Source organism: Eriocheir sinensis, unplaced genomic scaffold, assembly GCF_024679095.1.
Source record: "Eriocheir sinensis breed Jianghai 21 unplaced genomic scaffold, ASM2467909v1 Scaffold879, whole genome shotgun sequence".
Taxonomy (NCBI): domain Eukaryota; kingdom Metazoa; phylum Arthropoda; class Malacostraca; order Decapoda; family Varunidae; genus Eriocheir; species Eriocheir sinensis.
Window position 1 is genome coordinate 105,823 of NW_026112251.1, and position 19,481 is coordinate 125,303.

At 42.9% G+C, this 19,481-nt stretch overlaps 1 protein-coding gene across 3 annotated transcripts in view; it reads right to left on the minus strand.

Moving 5' to 3' along the window:
- LOC126994798 (SH3 domain-binding protein 1-like) overlaps positions 1-19,481 on the minus strand; it is an 80,509-nt gene that overhangs the window by 49,931 nt on the left and 11,097 nt on the right. The window contains exons 1-2 of one of the 3 annotated variants that reach the window (XM_050854077.1): positions 12,328-12,577; positions 1,237-1,439 (exon numbers count right to left, since the gene is read on the minus strand). The exons of 1 other annotated variant lie outside the window; for it this stretch is intronic. The gene's annotated coding sequence lies outside the window, so the exon portion shown is untranslated. Of the gene's footprint in view, positions 1-1,236; positions 1,976-12,327; positions 12,578-19,481 lie in introns of those variants that run through there. One more of the 3 variants, XM_050854078.1, reaches the window with a different exon arrangement.

Below are 19,481 nucleotides of genomic sequence, written 5' to 3' on the forward strand. Positions count from 1 at the left end.
TAGCCCCCCCAATTACTTTTCACCCCCGCCCCCTTTAATTATCAATACGCAATTTACTGACCCCATTTACCCCTTATTCGATACCGAACATGACCTAATTACGAATTCCAATTACTACCATTAGCCATCCCACATTATCATGAACCTCCGCCCCTCTAATTATCACCACGCAATTTACTGACCCCATTAACCCCCTACTCGACACCCCATATGACCTATTTCCGAATTCTAAAATCTAGACCTTCTTCCTCTTCTTGAGGCCTTATAACGGAGCTATGCACAGTAACCACTGTATTGCGGAGCAAGGTCTTCTTCCTCTTCTTCTTTTGACCCATCCCACAACACTCAATCTTATGAATTGCTGTTTTCTTACTCTAACCTAACTCGTGAAATCGAGTTAGGTTATGCTAATGGAACAGCAATTCATAAGTATGGGTGTGGTTTCGACGTGTATGGAAAATGTGATATTTCTCGCTTAGTTTTTACTTTGAACTTTGCAAAGGGTACCTAATCGATGCAGAAAACCCCGACGAATCAAATGGTACACTCAGAATTGCTCTAAGATAAAAACTAACGGGTATACTTTAATACTTTCATACTTTCCACGCACCATACACCACTGGAACAGCCTCTGTCTACAGACTGCGGTACAATAAACTCATTCAGAAAACCAATACACACTCACTTGTCACCACAACACACTAACACTATCAATTACACTTCCTTCACTTTCCTCCCCTGCACACTCGGCTCCCCGGTCCCCCGAACAGCCAACACAAATATGCGTTTCATGCAACTGATAGCTACCCGCCGCATTATCTAGAATCAGTCCACAAAGCTAACTGGAAATCATGTGTGTTTAAGTGTTGTGTTGGGTGTGATTCTGGAGGAATTCAATGTGTTGGGTGTGATTCTGGAGGAATTCAATGTGTTGGGTGTGATTCTGGAGCAATTCAGTGTGTGTTGGGTATGATTCTGGAGTAATTCAGTGTGTTGGGTGTGATGCTGGAGCAATTCGGTGTGTTAGGTGTGATTCTGTAGTAATTTGGTTTCACTCGTGAAAGCCTGATTGACCTCCTTTTTAACCTTTGGGAATAGGTTATGTGCGGCACCCCAGAGCCAAAACAGACACTTCAGGCACTCATTCATTAATGAAGACTAATGAAACGTGTAATAATTCCTGCGATGGTCAAATAGTAGCTTCAAAATAAGGTCAAACACGAGGTCAACACTCACAGGCCAGCGGCGCCGCAGCTTACAGGTGTGGCACTGCCCTGGCACTGCGAGGGGCAGCACTGTGGTGAGCCTGACCACCTCAAACCCTGCAGGAGGCCATGGAGGGAGCCTTGGGGCGGGTTGAGGGGCCGAGGCGGGCTGGCTGTCTTGCTCTTGCTGTACAGGTGACCCGTTGGAGAGTCAGGCCTTCGTATCGGCACAACCTGTAATAAATAAAACAACACAAGCAGTATCCATTACAAATCTTCCAATTCCCTATTTCTTGCACACCACATCTTTGCCAGAAAACTCTTCATGGCTTCTATAATTCTCTCTCTCTCTCTCTCTCTCTCTCTCTCTCTCTCTCTCTCTCTCTCTCTCTCTCTCTCTCTCTCTCTCTCTCTCTCTCTCTCTCTCTCTCTCTCTCTCTCTCTCTCTCTCTCTCTCTCTCTCTCTCTCTCTCTCTCTCTCTCTCTGTGTGTGTGTGTGTGTGTGTGTGTGTGTGTGTGTGAGACTGACTGACTTTCTTAACGGTTAGACTGACTGTCACTGACTGGCTGACTGAATAACTGACTGACTGAATGCACTGATATCCTCAAAAATGCTGTCTTACGAGGGTAGACTTAAAACTATTCCTGCGCGTCAGCTCATCTTGGGGGTCAGGGGTCAAGCTGTACTTAGCCAGCTTGTCCCTACATGAAAACTACACACATCAACCTTGACCTCGAATATATTATAAACTTGAAGTCAATGCATAGATATGTAAAGGTCATAATAAATTACTTTTTGAACATAATGACATCTGTTTTCACTTTATAACACCTGTAGTAGTATATAGTAGTTGTAGTAGTACGTAGTAGTAGTAGTTGATTTACAGAAAAAAAATCGCTTTTATTCCTTTTTCTATTTCCCAGAGGCATTTCATCTTATGTAGAAAAGGATGAGGAAGCCGTTCATGGCCTGAAAGCAACGCACCAGGCAAAATTAGCGGTGTTTGGGGGTATGGTCCACTTTGCAAAAAACGAGAAAAGTTGAATTTTATCGCTTAGTTTTTAGGATGAACTTTGAAATGGGCACCTACCCCATGCATAAACGTCCACCGATTCAAATGGTACTTACAGAATTGCTTTACGAAGAACGGTAATGGAGTTATTGTCAATTTTCGATGTATTTTATTAGGCTATTTTAATATTAAAAAATAAAACGAAGTCATTTCCGTATTCCACCTACTTCCATTAACCCCCCCCCCCCCCATTACCATCAACCTCATCCCACCTTAATTATCACCACGCAAATTACTGACCCGATTTATTCCCTATTCGACATCTGACAAGACCTATTTTCGAATTCCACCTATTCCCATTAGCCCACCCACATTACTTTTCACCCCCGCCACCTTTAATTACCACCACGCAATTTACTGACCCTATTTACTCACTATTCGACACCGAACATGACCTAATTACGAATTCCATCTACTCACAATACTCCCTTTTTCTATTTCAACGCAGCAGGCAAAATTAACGGTGTCTGGGGGTATGGTCCCCTTTGCGAAAACAAGAAAAGATGAATTTTATCGCTTACTTTTTAGTATGAACTCTGAAATGGGCACGTACCCCATGCAGAAACGTCCGCCGAATCGAACGGTACTTTCAGAATTGCTTTACGATGAACGCTAATAGAGTTATTGTCATTTTACGATGTATCTTATTAGGCTATTTTTATATAAAAAAATAAAATGAAGTCATTTCCGTATTCCACCTATTCTCATTAGACCCCACCCATTACCATCAACCTCATCCCTCTTTAATTATCACCACGTAAACTACTGACCCGATTTAATCCATATTCGACACCTGACATGACATATTTTCGAGTTTCACCTACTCCTATTAGTCCCCAACAAATTACCGTTAACCCTCGTCCCCTTTAATTATCACCACGCAATTTACTGACACCATTTACCCATTTTTCGATACCGAACGTGACCTAAATACGAATTCCAATTACTCCCATTAGACTCCCCCACATTATCATGAGCCTCCGCCCCCTCTAATTATCACCACGCAATTTACTGATCCCATTAACCCCCTACTCGACACCCCATGTGACCTATTTCCGAATTCTAAAATCTAGACCTTCTTCTTCTTCTTGAGGCCTTATAACGGAGCTATGCACAGTAACCACTGGAAGGTCTTCTTCTTCTTCTTCTTTTGACCCATACCACAACACCCAATCTTATGAATTGCTGTTTTCTTACTTTAACCTAACTCGTGAAATCGAGTTAGGTTAGGCTAATGGAATAGCAATTCATAAGTATCGGTGTTGTGTCGACGTGTATGGAAAATGTGATATTTCTCGCTTAGTTTTTACTCTGAACTTTGGAAAGGGTACCTAATTGATGCAGAAAACCCCGACGAATCGAATGGTACACTTAGAATTGCTCTAAGATAAAAACTAATGGGTATATTTGCATATAACTATCAGGAATGCTCGGGGATTTTTTTGATTTACAGAAAAAAACAACTTTTATTCCTTTTTCTATTTCCCAGAGGCATTTCATCTTATGTAGAAAAGGATGAGGAAGCAGTTCATGGCCTGATATCAACGCCCCAGGCAAAATTAACGGTGTATCGGGATATGGACCCCTTTGCGAAAAACAAGAAAAGATGAATTTTATCGCCTAGTTTTTAGTATGAACTTTGAAATGGGCACCTACCCCATGCAGAAACATCCACCGAATCGAATGGTACTTTCAGAATTGCTTTAAGATGAACGATAATGGAGTTATTGATATTTTACGATGTACTTTATTAGGCTATTTTAAAAATAAAATGAAGCCATTTCCGTATTCCACCTACTCCCATTAGCAACCCCTCCCCCCATTACCATCAACCTTATCCCCTTTTAATTATCACTACGCAAATTACTGACCCGATTTATTCCCTATTCGACACCTTAGATGACGTATTCTCGAATTCCACCTATTCCCATTAGCCCCCCCATTACTTTTCATCCCCGCCCCCTTTAATTATCACCATGCAATTTATTGAACCTATTTACTCCCTATTCGACACCGAACATGACCTAATTACGAATTCCACTTAACCCAATAGCCCCCTCCCCTTATCCTAACCCCCCTACCCCTCTGATCATCACCCCACAATTTATTGACCCCATTTACCCAGTATTCGACACCTCGCATGACCTATTTTTGAGTTTTACATACTCCCATTAGCCCCCCCCAATTACCGTTAACCCCCGCCCCCTTTAATTATCACCACGCAATTTACTGACCCCATTTACCCCTTTTCGATACCTAACATGACCTAATTACGAATTCCAACTACTCCCATTAGACCCCCCCACATTATCGCGGAGCCCCCCGCGCTCTAGTTATCTCACCAATTTGCCCCCCCTCCCCCCCCCCCCTATCACTCCATATATGACCTATTTTCAATTCTAATGATCTTCTCTTCTTTCTTTTTTCTTATTATAACGAGCTATGCATGAGTATAACACACAATCACCCAATCTTATATCTTATGAATTCCCTTAACCTCTCGTGAAATTGTTATGCAAATTGTGTTATGCTATGTTAAAAGGCAATTCATGTTATGTATGGTGAATGATATGATGTATATAATATGGAAATTATTTCTTTTTTTTTTACTTTCTGAACTTTGCAAAGATACCTAAAACTAATCGCTAAAAACCCGACGAATCGAATGGTACACCAATTCTAAAAGATAAAAAAGATATAAACTAACATATATGTAACTATCATTTTTGATTTGATTTTTGATTTTTGTTTTTTCCTTTTTTTTATTTTTTTTTTTTTTTTGTTATTTTTTTTCATCTTGTATGAAAGAATGAAAAAAAACCTGAGAAAGCCGTTCGCCCCCCCCAAACCCACCCCAGGCAGGTAACGGTGTTTTTTGCTTTTGTCAAAATTGCGAAAAATGCAAAAAAGCATTTTTTTTTTAGTTAGTTTTAAACGTGAACTTTGAAAATGGACCAGACCCAGAAACAGAAACGTCCGCAGATCGGAAATTTCATTTTACGATATATTTTATTAGGCTATTTTTATATGAAAAAAAATGAAGCCATTTCCGTATTCCACCTTCTCCCATTAACCCCCCCCATTACCATCAACCTCATCACCCACTTAATTATCACCACGTAAATTACTGACGAGATTTAATCCCTATTGGACACCTGACATAACCTATTTTCGAACTCCACCTATTCCCATTAGAGCCCCCATCTACTTTTCACCCCTGCCCCCTTTAATTATCACCAAGCAATTTGCTGACCCCATTTACTCACTATTCGACACCGAACATGACCTAATTACCAATTCCACCTACTCCCAATAGCACCCCCTCCTTACCCTAACCTCCCGCCCCCTCTGATTATCACCAAGCAATTTACTGACCCCATTTAACCAGTATTCGACACCTCACATGACCTATTTTCGTGTTTCACTTACTCCCATTAGTCCCCCCCAATTACCGTTAACCCCCGCCCCTTTAATTATCACCACGCAATTTACTGACCCCATTTAACCTTTTTCAATTCCGAGCATGACCTAACTACGAATTCCAATTACTCCCATTAACCCCCGCCACATTATAATGAAACTCCGCCCCTTCTAATTATCACCACGCAATTTACTGACCCCATTAACCCCCTACTGGACACCCCATATAACCTATTTCCGAATTCTAAAATCTAGACCTTCTTCCTCTTCTTGAGTCCTTATAACGGAGTTATGCACAGTAACCACTGCATTGCGGAGCAAAGTCTTCTTCCTCTTCTTCTTTTGACCCATCCCACACCACCCAATCTTATGAATTGCTGTTTTCTTACTCTAACCTAATGCGTGAAATCGAACTAGGTTAGGCTAATGGAACAGCAATTCATAAGTATGGGTGTTGTGTCGACGTGTATGGAAAATGTGATATTTCTCACTTAGTTTTTACTCCCTATTCGACACCGAACATGAACAAACTACGAATTCCACCTACTCCCAAAACCCCCCTCCCCTTATCTTAACCCCCGCCCCCTCTGATCATCACCCCACATTTTACTAACCCCATTTACCCAGTATTCGACACCTCACTTGACCTATTTTTGAGATTTACTTACTCCCATTAGCACCCCCCAATTACCGTTAACCCCCGCCCCCTTTAATTATCACCACTCAATTTACTGACCCCATTTACCCTTTATTCGATACCGAGCATGACCTAATTACGAATTCCAATTACTCCCTTTAGCCCACCCCACATTATCATGAACCCCCGCCCTATCTAATTATCACCACGCAATTTACTGACCCCATTAACCCTCTACTCGACACCCCATATGACCTATTTCCGAATTGTAGCATCTAGATATTCTTTCTCTTCTTGAGGCCTTATAACGGAGCTATGCACGGTAACCACTGCATCGCGGAGCAAGGTCTTCTTCCTCTTCTTCTTTTGACCCATCACACAACACCCAATCTTATGAATTGCTGTTTTCTTACTCTAACGTAACTCGTGAAATCGAGTTAGGTTAGGCTAATGGAACAGCAATCCATAAGTATGGGTGTTGTGTCGACGTGTATGGAAAATGTGATATTTCTCGCTTAGTTTTTACTCTGAACTTTGCAAAGCGTACGTAATCGATGCTGAAAACTCCGACAAATCGAATGGTAAACTCAGAATTGCTCTAAGACAAAAAGTAACGGGTATATTTGCATATAACTATCAGGAATGTTCGTGGATTTTTTTGATTTACAGAAAAAAACGCTTTTATTCCTTTTTCTATTTCCCAGAGGCATTTCATCTTATGTAGAAAAGGATGAGGAAGCCGTTCATGGCCTGAAATCAACGCCCCAGGCAAAATTAACGGTGTATCGGGGTATGGACCCATTTGCGAAAAACAAGAAAAGATGAATTTTATCGCCTAGTTTTTAGTATGAACTTTGAAATGGGCACCTACCCCATGCAGAAACGTCCGCTGAATCGAATGGTCCTTTCAGAATTGCTTTACGATGAACGCTAATGGAGTTATTGTTATTTTACGATGTTCTTTATTTGGCTATTTTTATATATAAAAAAAAATGAAGACATTTCCGTATTCCACCTACTCCCATTAGCCACCCTTCCCCCATTACCATCAACCTTATCCCCTTTTAATTAACACTACGCAAATTACTGACCCAATTTATTCCCTATTCGACACCTTAGATGACGTATTCTCGAATTCCACCTATTCCCATTAGCCCCCCCATTACTTTTCATCCCCGCCCCCTTTAATTATCACCACGCAATTTACTGAACCTATTTACTCCCTATTCGACACCAAACATGACCTAATTACGATTTCCACTTAATCCCAATAGCCCCCTCCCCTTATCCTAACCCCCCGCACCCTCTGATCATCACCCCACAATATACTGACCCCATTTACCCAGTATTCGACACCTCAGATGACCTATTTTTGAGTTTTACTTACTCCCATTAGCCCCCCCTAATTACCGATAACCCCCGCCCCCTTTAATTATCACCATGCAATTTACTGTCCCCATTTACCCCTTATTCGATACCGAACATGACCTAATTACGAATTCCAATTACTCCCATTAGCCCCCCCAACATTATCATGAACCCCCGCCCTATCTAATTATCACCACGTATTTTACTGACCCCATTAACTCCCTACTCGACATCCCATATGACATATTTCCGAATTCTAGCATCTAGATCTTCTTTCTCTTCTTGAGGCCTTATAACGGAGCTATGCACGATAACCACTGCATCGCGGAGCAAGGTCTTCTTCCTCTTCTTCTTTTGACACATCACACAACACCCAATCTTATGAATTGCTGCTTTCTTACTCTAACGTAACTCGTGAAATCGAGCTAGGGTAGGCTAATGGAACAGCAATTCATAAGTATGGGTGTTGTGTCGACGTGTATGGAAAATGTGATATTTCTCGGTTAGTTTTTACTCTGAACTTTGCAAAGGGTACCTAATCGATGCAGAAAACTCCGACGAATCGAATGGTACACTCAGAATTGCTCTAAGATAAAAACTAACGGATATATTTGCATATAATTATCAGGAATGTTCTGTTTTTTTTTTGATTTACAGAAAAAAAACCGCTTTTTTTCCTTTTTCTATTTCCCAGAGGCATTTCACCTTATGTAGAAAAGGATGAGGAAGCCGTTCATGGGCTGAAATCAACGCCCCAGGCAAAATTAACAGTGTTTGGGGGTATGATCCCCTTTTGCGAAGAACAAGAAAAGATGAATTTTATCGCTTACTTTTTAGTATGAAATTTGAAATGGGCACCTACCCCATGCAGAAACGTCCGTCGAATCGAATGGTACTTTCAGAATTGCTTTACAATGAATGCTAATGGAGTTATTGTCATTTTACGATGTATATTATTAGGCTATTTTTATAAAAATAAAATAAAATTAAGCCATTTCCGTATTCCACCTACTTGCACTAGCCCCCTACATTACGATCAACCTCATCCCCCTTTAATTATCACCACGCAAATTACTGACCCGATTTATTCCTTATTCGACACCTGACATGACATATTTTCGAATTCCACCTATTCCAGTTTTCCCCCTATTACTTTTCACCACCGCCCCTTTTAATTATCACCACGCAATTTACTGACCCCATTTACTCCCTATTCGACATCGAACATGACCTAATTACGAATTCCACATACTCCCAATAGCCCCGCCTACTTACCCTAGCTCCCCGCCCCCTCTGATTATCACCACGCAATTTGCTGACCCCATTTAACCAGTATTCGACACCTCACATGACCTATTATCGTGTTTCACCTACTCCCATTAGCCCCCCCAATTACCGTTAACCCCCGCCCCCTTTAATTATCACCACGGAATTTACTGACCCCATTTATCTCTTTTTCGATACCGAATATGACCTAATTACGAATTCCAATTACTCCCATTAGCCCCCCACACATTATTATGAACCTCCGCCTCTCTAATTATCGCCACGCAATTTACTGACCCCATTAACCCCCTACTCGACACCCCATATAACCTATTTCCAAATTCTAGCATCTAGATCTTTTTTCTCTTTTAGAGGCCTTATAACGGAGCTATGCACAGTAACCACTGCATCGCGGAGCAAGGTCTTCTTCCTCTTCTTCTTTTGACCCATCACACAACACCCAATCTTATGAATTGCTGCTTTCTTACTCTAACGTAACTCGTGAAATCGAGCTAGGGTAGGCTAATGGAACAGCAATTCATAAGTATGGGTGTTGTGTCGACGTGTATAAAAAATGTGATATTTCTAGCCTAGTTTTTAATCTGAACTTTGCAAAGCGTACCTAATCGATGCAGAAAACTCCGACGAATCGAATGGTACACTCAGAATTGCTTTAAGATAAAAACTAACGGATATATTTGCATATAACTATCAGGAATGTTCGGGGATTTTTTTGATATACATAAAAAACCGCTTTTATTCCTTTTTTCTATTTTCCAGAGGCATTTCATCTTAGAAAGAAAAGGATGAGGAAGCCGTTCATGGCCTGAAATCAACGCCCCAGGCAAAATTAGCGGTGTTTGGGGGTATGGTCCCCTTCGCGAAAAACAAGAAAAAAATAATTTTATCGCTTAGTTTTTAGTATGAACTTTGAAATGGGCACCTACCCCATGCAGAAACGTCCGCCGAATCGAATGGTACTTTCATAACTGCTTTACGATAAACGCTAATGGAGTTATTGTTATTTTACGATGAATTTAACTAGGCTATTTTTATATAAAAAAATAAAATGATGCCATTTCCGTATTCCACGTATTCCCATTAGCCCCCCACATTACGATCAACCTCATCCCCCTTCAATTATCACTACGCAAATTACTGACCCGATTTATTCCCTATTCGACACCTGACATGACCTATTTTCGAATTCCACCTATTCCCATTAGCCCCCCCATTACTTTTCACCCCCGCCCCCTTTAATTATCACCACGCAATTTACTGACCCAATTTACTCCCTATTAGACACCGAACATGACCTTATTACCAATTCCATCTACTCCAAATAGCCCCACCCCTTACCCTAAACCGAGCCACCTCTGATTATCACCACGCAATTTACTGACCCCATTTACCCAGCATTCGACACCTCACATGACCTATTCTCGAGTTTCACCTACTCCCATTAGCCCCCCCCAAATTACCGTTTACCTCCGCCCCCTTTAATTATCACCAAGCAATTTACTGACCCCATTTACCCCCTAATCGATACCGAACATGACCTAATTACGAGTTCCACCTTCTCCCATTAGCCCCCTCCACATTATTATGAACCCCCATCCCCTCTAATTATCACCACGCAATTTACTAACCCCATTAACCCCCTTCTCGACATCCCATATGACCTATTTCCGAATTTTAGCATCTAGATCTTCTTCCTCCTCGTAAGTCCTTAAAACGGAGCTATGCACGGTAACCACTGCATCGCGGAACAAGGTTTTCTTCCTCTTCTTCTTTTGACCCATCAAACAACACCCAATCTTATGAATTGTTGTTTTCTTACTCTAACCTAATCGATGCAGAACACTTCCACGAATCGAAGGGTACACTCAGAATTGTTCTTAGATAAAAACTAACGGATATATTTGCATATAACTATCAGGAATGTTCGGGGATTTTTTTGATTTAAAGAAAAAAAACCGCTTTTATTCCTTTTTGTATTTCCCAGAGGCATTTCATCTGATGTAGAAAAGGAAGACGAAGCCGTTCATGGCCTGAAATCAACGCCCCAGGCAAAATTGACATTGTTAGGGGGTATGGTCCCCTATTCGAAAAACAAGAGAAGATGAATTTTATCGCTTAGTTTTTAGTATGAACTTTGAAATGGGCTCCTACCCCATGTAGAAACGTCCGCCGAATTGAATGGTACTTTCAGAATTGCCTTACGATGAACGCTAATGGAGTTATCGTCATTTTACGATGTATGTTATTAGGCTATTTATATATAAAAAAAAATGAAACCATTTCCGTATTCAAGCTACTCCCATTAACCCCCCCCTCCCCATTACCATCAACCTCATCCCCATTTAATTATCACCACGCAAATTACTGAACCGATTTATTCTCTATTCGACTCCTGATAATATATATAGATAATAGGATAGGCTAGGTCATCGGCCAAAGAAACCTCTTCACAAACACACAGACTTATGTACGAGATCACAAACACTCACATTGACCCACGCACGTACCTAGCCTACACAGCGCAAACAGCCAACGTACACACATCCATAAACACCAAACATATTACACTAACACTGACGCATACAAGCTTTCATAATTTCCACGCACCATACACCACTGGAACAGCCTCCCTCTACAGACTGCGGTACAATAGACTCATTCAGAAAAGCAATACACTCACTTGTCACCACAACACACCAACACTAACAATTACACTTCCTTCACTTCCCTCCCCTGCACACGCGGCTCCCCGGTCCCCCGAACAGCCAACACAAATATGCGTTTCATGCAACTGACAGCTGCCCGCCGCATTATAATATAGATCCAGAATCAGTCCACAAAGCTAACTGGCAATCATGTGTGTTTGAGTGTGTGTTAGGTGTGATTCTAGAGTAATTCAGTGTGCTGGGTGTGATTCTGGAGCAATTCAGTGAGTGTTGGGTGTGATTCTAGAGTAATTCGGTGTGTTGGGTGTGATTCTGGAGGAATTTAATGCGTTGGGTGTGATTCTGGTGCAATTCGGTGTGTTGGGTGTGATTCTATAGTAATTTGGTTTGTGTTGATGTGATTTCCTAGGAGTCTGGGTCACTTGCAAGGGTATATTAGTGACCCTGGATGCAGTTTGACCCTTCCTCTGCACCTTGAACCTGGAAAACACTCGTGAAAGACTGATTGACCTCCTTTTTAAGCTTTGGGAATAGGTTATGTGCGGCACCCAGAGCCAAAACAGACACTTCAGGCACTCAGTCATTAATGAAGACTCATGAAACGTGTAATAAATCCTGCGATGGTCAAATAGTAGCTTCAAAATAAGGTCAAACACAAGGTCAACACTCACAGACCAGCGGCGCTCTCAGACCGGGCATGGCGCCGCAGATTACAGGTGTGGCACTGCCCTGGCACTGCGTGGGGCAGCAGTGTGGGGAGCCTGACCACCTCAAGCCCTGCAGGAGGCCATGGAGGGAGCTTTGGGGCGGGCTGAGGGGCCGAGGCGGGCTGGCGGTCATGCTCTTGCTGTACAAAGGCCTGGCTGGGGAAAAATCCCGAGCCACCTGTGACATCAAGATCATGATCAAGATGGAGACATGCCTTCGTATCGGCACAACCTGTAATAAATAAAACAACACAAGCAGTATCCATTACAAATCTTCCAATTCCCTATTTCTTGCACACCACATCTTTGCCAGAAAACTCTTCATTGCTTCTCTCTCTCTCTCTCTCTCTCTCTCTCTCTCTCTCTCTCTCTCTCTCTCTCTCTCTCTCTCTCTCTCTCTCTCTCTCTCTCTCTCTCTCTCTCTCTCTCTCTCTCTCTCTCTCTCTCTCTCTGTGTGTGTGTGTGTGTGTGTGTGTGTGTGTGTGTGTGTGTGAGACTGACTGACTTTCTTAACGGTTGGACTGACTGTCACTGACTGGCTGACTGAATAACTGACTGACTGAATGCACTGATATCCTCAAAAATGCTGTCTTACGAGGGTAGACTTATAACTATTCCTGCGCGTGAGCTCATCTTGGGGGTCAGGGGTCAAGCTGTACTTAGCCAGCTTGTCCCTACATGAAAACTACACACATCAACCTTGACCTCGAATATATTATAAACTTGAGGTCAATGCATGGATATGTAAAGGTCATAATAAATTAATTTTTGAACATAATGACATCTGTTTTCACTTTATAACACCTGTAGTAGTATATAGTAGTATTAGAAGTAGTAGTAGTACGTAGTAGTAACAGTAGATATACAGAAAAAAGCGCTTTTATTCCTTTTTTCTATTTCCCAGGGGCATTTCATCTTACGTAGGAAAGGATGAGGAAGCCGTTCATGGCCTGAAATGAACGCACCGGGCAAAATTAACGGAGTTAGGGGGTATGGTCCCCCTTCCGAAAAACAGTAAAGATTGAATTTTATGGTATAGTTTTTAGTTTGAACTTTGAAATGGGCACCTACCCCATGCAGAAACGTCCGCCGAATCGAACGGTGCTTTCAGAATTGCTTTACGATGAACGGTAATGGAGTTATTGTCATTTTACGATGTATTTTATTCGGCTATTTTTATATAAAAAAATAAAATGAAGTCATTTCCGTATTCCACCTACTCCCATTAACCCCCCCCCCCCCCATTACCATCAACCTCCTCCCACCTTAATTATCACCACGCAAATTACTGACCCGATTTATTCCCTATTCGACACCTGAGATGACCTATTCTCGAATTCCACCTATTTCCATTAGCCCCCCCAATTACTTTTCACCCCCGCCCCCTTTAATTATCACCACGCAATTTACTGACCCCATTTACTCCCTATTCGACACCGAACATGAACTAATTACGAATTCCACCTACTCCCAATAGCCCCCTCCCCTTATCTTAACCCCCCGCCCCCTCTGATCATCACCCCACATTTTACTGACCCCATTTACCCAGTATTCGACACCTCACATGACCTATTTTAGAGTTTTGCTTACTCCCATTAGCATTCCCCAATTACCGTTAACCCCCTCCCCCTTTAACTATCACCACTCAATTTACTGACCCCAATCACCCTTTTTTCGATACTGAGCATGACCTAATGACGAATTCCAATTACTCCCATTAGCCCCCCCCATATTATCATGAACCCCTGCCCTATCTAATTATCACCACGCAATTTACTGACCCCATTAACCCTCCACTCGACACCCCATATGACCTATTTCCAAATTGTAGCATTTAGATATTCTTTCTCTTCTTGAGGCCTTATAACGGAGCTATGCACGGTAACCACTGCATCGCGGAGCAAGGTCTTTTTCCTCTTCTTCTTTTGACCCATCACACAACACCCAATCTTATGAATTGCTGTTTTCTTACTCTAACCTAACTCGTGAAATCGAGTTAGGTTAAAGTAAGGGAACAAGAAATCATAAGGTTGGGTGTTGTGTCGACGTGTATGGAAAATGTGATATTTCTCGCTTAGTTTTTACTCTGAACTTTGCAAAGGGTACCTAATCGATGCAGAAATCTCCGACGAATCGAATGGTACACTCAGAATTGCTCTAAGATAAAAACTAACGGATATATTTGCATATAACTATCGGGAATGTTCGGGGACTTTTTTGATTTACAGAAAAAAAATGCTTTTATTCCTTTTCCTATTTCCCAGAATCATTTCATCTTATGTAGAAAAGGATGAGGAAGCCGTTCATGGCCTGAAAACAACGCCCCGGGCAAAATTAACGGTGTTTGGGGGTATGGTCCCCTTTGCGAAAAACAAGAAAAGATTAATTTTATCACTTAGTTTTTAGTATGAACTTTGAAATGGGCACCTACCCCATGCAGAAACGTCCGCCGAATCGAAGGGTACTTTCAGAATTGCTTTACGATGAACGCTAATGGAGTTATTGTCATTTTACGATGTAATTTATTGGCTATTTTTATATAAATAAAAAAAAAAAATGATGTCATTTCCGTATTCCACCTACTCCCATTAGAACCCCCCCCCGTTACCATCAACCTGATCCCCCTTTAATTATCACCATGTAAATTACTGACCCGATTTATTCCCTATTTGACACCTGACATGATCTATTCTCGAATTCCACCTATTCCAATTAGCTCCCTGCGATTATTTTTCACCCCCGCCCCCTTTAATTATCACCATGCAGTTTGCTGACCCCATTTACTCCCTACTCGACACCGAATATGACCTAATTACGAATTCCACCTACTCCCAATAGCCCCCTCCCTTACCCTAACCCCCAGCCCCCTCTGATTATCACCACGCAATTTACTGACCCCATTTACCAAGTATTCGACACCTCACATGACCTATTTTCGAGTTTCACCTAGTCCCATAAGCCCCTCCCGAATTACCGTTAAGCCCCGCTCTCTTTAATTATCACCACGTTATTTACTGACCCCATTTACCCCTTATTCGATACCGAACATGACCTAATTACGAATTCCACCTACTCTCAACAGCCCCCCCCCCTCACCCTAACCCCCCGCCCCCTTTGATTATCAGGACGCAATTTACTGACCCCATTTACCCATTATTCGACACCTCACATGACCTAATTTCGAGTTTCACCTACTCCCATTAGCCCCCCCCCCCACATTACCGTTAACCCCCGCCCCTTTTAATTATCAGCGGGCAATTTACTGACCCCATTTACCCATTATTCGCCACCGAACATGACCTAATTACGAATTCTACCTACTCCCATTAACCCTCCCCCACTTATTACTAACCCCCGCCCCCTCTAATTATCACCACGCACTTTACTGACACCATTAACACCCTACTCGACACCCCATATGACCTATTTCCGAATTCTAGTATGTAGATCTTCTTCCTCTTCTTGAGGCCTTATAACGGAGCTGTGCACAGTAACCACTGCATCGCGGAGCAAGGTCTTCTTCCTCTTCTTCTTTTGACCCATCACACAACACCCAATCTTATGAATTGCCTTTTTCTTACTCTAACCTAACTCGTGAAATCGAGTTAGGTTAAGGTAAGGGAACAGCAATTCATAAGGTTGGGTGTTGTGTCGACATGTATGGAAAAAGCGATATTTCTCGCTTAGTTCTTACTCTGAACTTTGCAAAGGGTACCTAATTGATACAGAAAACTCCGACGAATCGAATGGTACACTTAGAATTGCTCTTAGACAAAAAATAGCGGATATATGTGCAAATAACTCTCAGAATCTTCGGTGATTTTTTTGATTTACATAAAAAAAAAACGCTTTAATTCATTCTTTTTATTTCCCATAGGCATTTCATCTTATGTAGAAAAGGATGAGGAAGCCGTTCATGGCCTGAAAGCAACGCTCCGGGCAAAATTAACGTTGTTTGGGATATGGTCCCCTCTGCGAAAAGCAAAGAGGAGGGGGGAGAAAGTGGAAAAGGAAGAGGAAGAGGAGGAAGAAGAGGAGAAGGAAGAGGAGGAGGAGGAGGAAGAGGAAGAGGAGGAGGAGGAGGAGGAAATGGGAGTGGATGAAAAAGAGGAAGAGGAAGAGGAGGAGGAAGAGGAGGAGGACGAGGAGGAAGAGGAGGAGGAGGAGGAGGAGGAGGAAATGGGAGTGGATGAAAAAGAGGAAGAGGAAGAGGAGGAGGAAGAGGAGGAGGACGAGGAGGAGGAGGAGGAAGAGGAAGAGGAGGAGGAGGAGGAGGAAATGGGAGTGGATGAAAAAGAGGAAGAGGGAGAGGAGGAGGAAGAGGAGGAGGAGGAAGAAGAGATGGAAGAGGAGGAGGAGGAGGAGGAGGAGGAGGAGGAAGAGGAGGAGGAGGAAGAGGAGGAAGAGGAGGAGGAGGAGGAGGAGGAGGAGGAAGAGGAAGAGGAGGAGGAAGAGGAGGAGGAAGAGGAGGAAGAGGAGGAAGTGGAGGAAGTGGATGAAGAAGAGGAAGAGGAGGAGGAAAAGGAGGAGGAGGAAGAGGAAGAGAAGGAAGAAAAGGAAGAAGTAGTAGGAATGAGGGGAGGAAGGAGGAGGAAGGAGGACGAAGAGGAGGAGGAGGAGGAGGAGGAGGAGGAAGAGAAGGAGAAGTAGGAGGAGGAAAAGGAGGAGGAAGAGGAGGAAGAGGAAGAAAGGGAATAAGAGGAGGAGGAAGAGGAAGAGGAAGAGGAGGAGGAGGAGGAGGAGGAGGAGGAGGAGGAAGAAAGGAAGGAGGAGGAAGAAAAGAAGGAGGAGGAGGAGGAGGAAGAAGGAGGAGGAGGAGGAGGAGGAGGAGGAGGAGGAGGAGGAAGAAGAAGAGATGGAGGAGGAGGAGGAGGAGGAGGAAGAGAAGAAGGAGGAGGAGGAGAAGAAGGAGGAGGAGGAAGAGGAGGAAGAGGAGAAGGATGAGGAGGAAGAGGAAGAGGAGGAAGAGGAGGAGGAGGAGGAGGAGGAAGAGGAAGTAGTTGAAGAAGAGGAAGAGGAGGAGGAAGAGGAGGAAGAGGAGGAAGTGGATGAAGAAGAGGAAGAGGAGGAGGAAAAGGAGGAGGAGGAAGAGGAAGAGGAGGAAGAAAAGGAGGAAGTAGATATTACGAGGCTAGCACATGATCAGGCCGTGGTGAACACATATCACGAGTCCAGCACATGATTAGGCCGTGGTGAACTCATACCACGAGTCTAGTACATGATCGGTCCATGGTGAACCCCACCCACCCGCTACCATCAACCTCATCCCCCTTTAATTATCACCATGTAAATTACTGACCCGATTTATTCCCTATTCGACACCTGATGTGACCTATTTTCGAATTCCACCTATTCCCATTAGCCCCCCCCCATTACTTTTCACCCTCGCCCCCTTTATTTATCACCACGCAATTTACTGACCCCATTTACTCCCTATTCGACACCGAACATGACCTAATTACGAATTCCACCTACTCCCAGTAGCCCCCCCCCTTACCCTAACCCTCCGCCCCCTCTGATTATCACCACGCAATTTACTGACCCCATTTACCCAGTATTCGACACCTCACATGACCTATTTTCGAGTTTCACCTACTCCCATTAGCACCCCCCAATTACCGTTAACCCCCGCCCCCTTTAATTATCACCACGCAATTTACTGACCCCATTTAACCAGTATTCGACACCTCACATGACCTATTTTCGAGTTTCACCTACTCCCATTAGCCCCCCCATTACCGTTAACCCCCGCCCCCTTTAAATATCACCAAGCAATTTACTGACCCCATTTACCCCTTATTCGATACCGAACATGACCTAATTACGAATTCCACCTACTCCCATTAGCACCCCCCACATTATCATGAACCCCCATCCCCTCTAATTATCACCACGCAATATACTGACCCCATTAACCCCCTACTCGACACCCCATATGACCTATTTCCGAATTCTAGCATCTAGATCTTCTTCCTCCTCTTGAGTCCTTATAACGGAGCTATGCACGGTAACCACTGCATCGCGGAACAAGGTCTTCTTCCTCTTCTTCTTTTGACCCATCACACAACACCCAATCTTATGAATTGCTGTTTTCTTACTCTAACCTAACTCGTGAAATCGAGTTAGGTTAAGGTAAGGGAACAAGAAATCATAAGGTTGGGTGTTGTGTCGACGTGTATGTAAAATGTGATATTTCTCGCCTAGTTTTTACTCTGAACTTTGCCAAGGGTACCTAATCGATGCAGAAAACTCCGACGAATCGAATGGTACACTCAGAATTGCTCTAAGATAAAAACTAACGGATATGTTTGCATATAACTATCGGGAATGTTCGGGGATTTTTTTGATTTACAGAAAAAAAAAGCTTTTATTCCTTTTCTTATTCCCCAGAGACATTTCATCTTATGTAGAAAAGGATGAGGAAGCCGTTCAAGGCCTGAAAACAACGCCCCGGGCAAAATTAACGGTGTTTGGGGGTATGGTCCCCTTTGCGAAAAACAAGAAAAGATTAATTTTATCGCTTAGTTTTTAGTATGAACTTTGAAATGGGCACCTACCCCATGCAGAAACGTCCGCCGAATCGAAGGGTACTTTCAGAATTGCTTAACGATGAACGGTAATGGAGTTATTGTCATTTTACGATGTATTTTATTCCGCTATTTTTATATAAAAAAATAAAATGAAGTCATTTTCGTATTCCACCTACTCCCATTACGCCCATCCCCCCCCATTACCATCAACCTGATCCCCCTTTAAGTATCACCACGTAAATTACTGACTCGATTGATTCCCTCTTCGACACCTGACATGACCTCTTCTCGAATTCCACCTATTCCCATTAGCCCACCCACATTACTTTTCATCCCCGCCCCCTTTAATTATCAGCACGCAATTTACTGACCCCATTTACTCCCTATTCGATACTGAACATGACCTAATTACGAATTCCACCTACTCCCAATAGCCCCCCCCCTCTTACCCTAACCCCCCGCCGCCTCTGATCATCACCACACAATTTACTGACCCCATTTACCCCGTATTTGCCACCGAACATGACCTAATTACGAATTCCACCTACTCCCAATAGTCCCCCCCATTACCCTAACCCCCCGCCACCT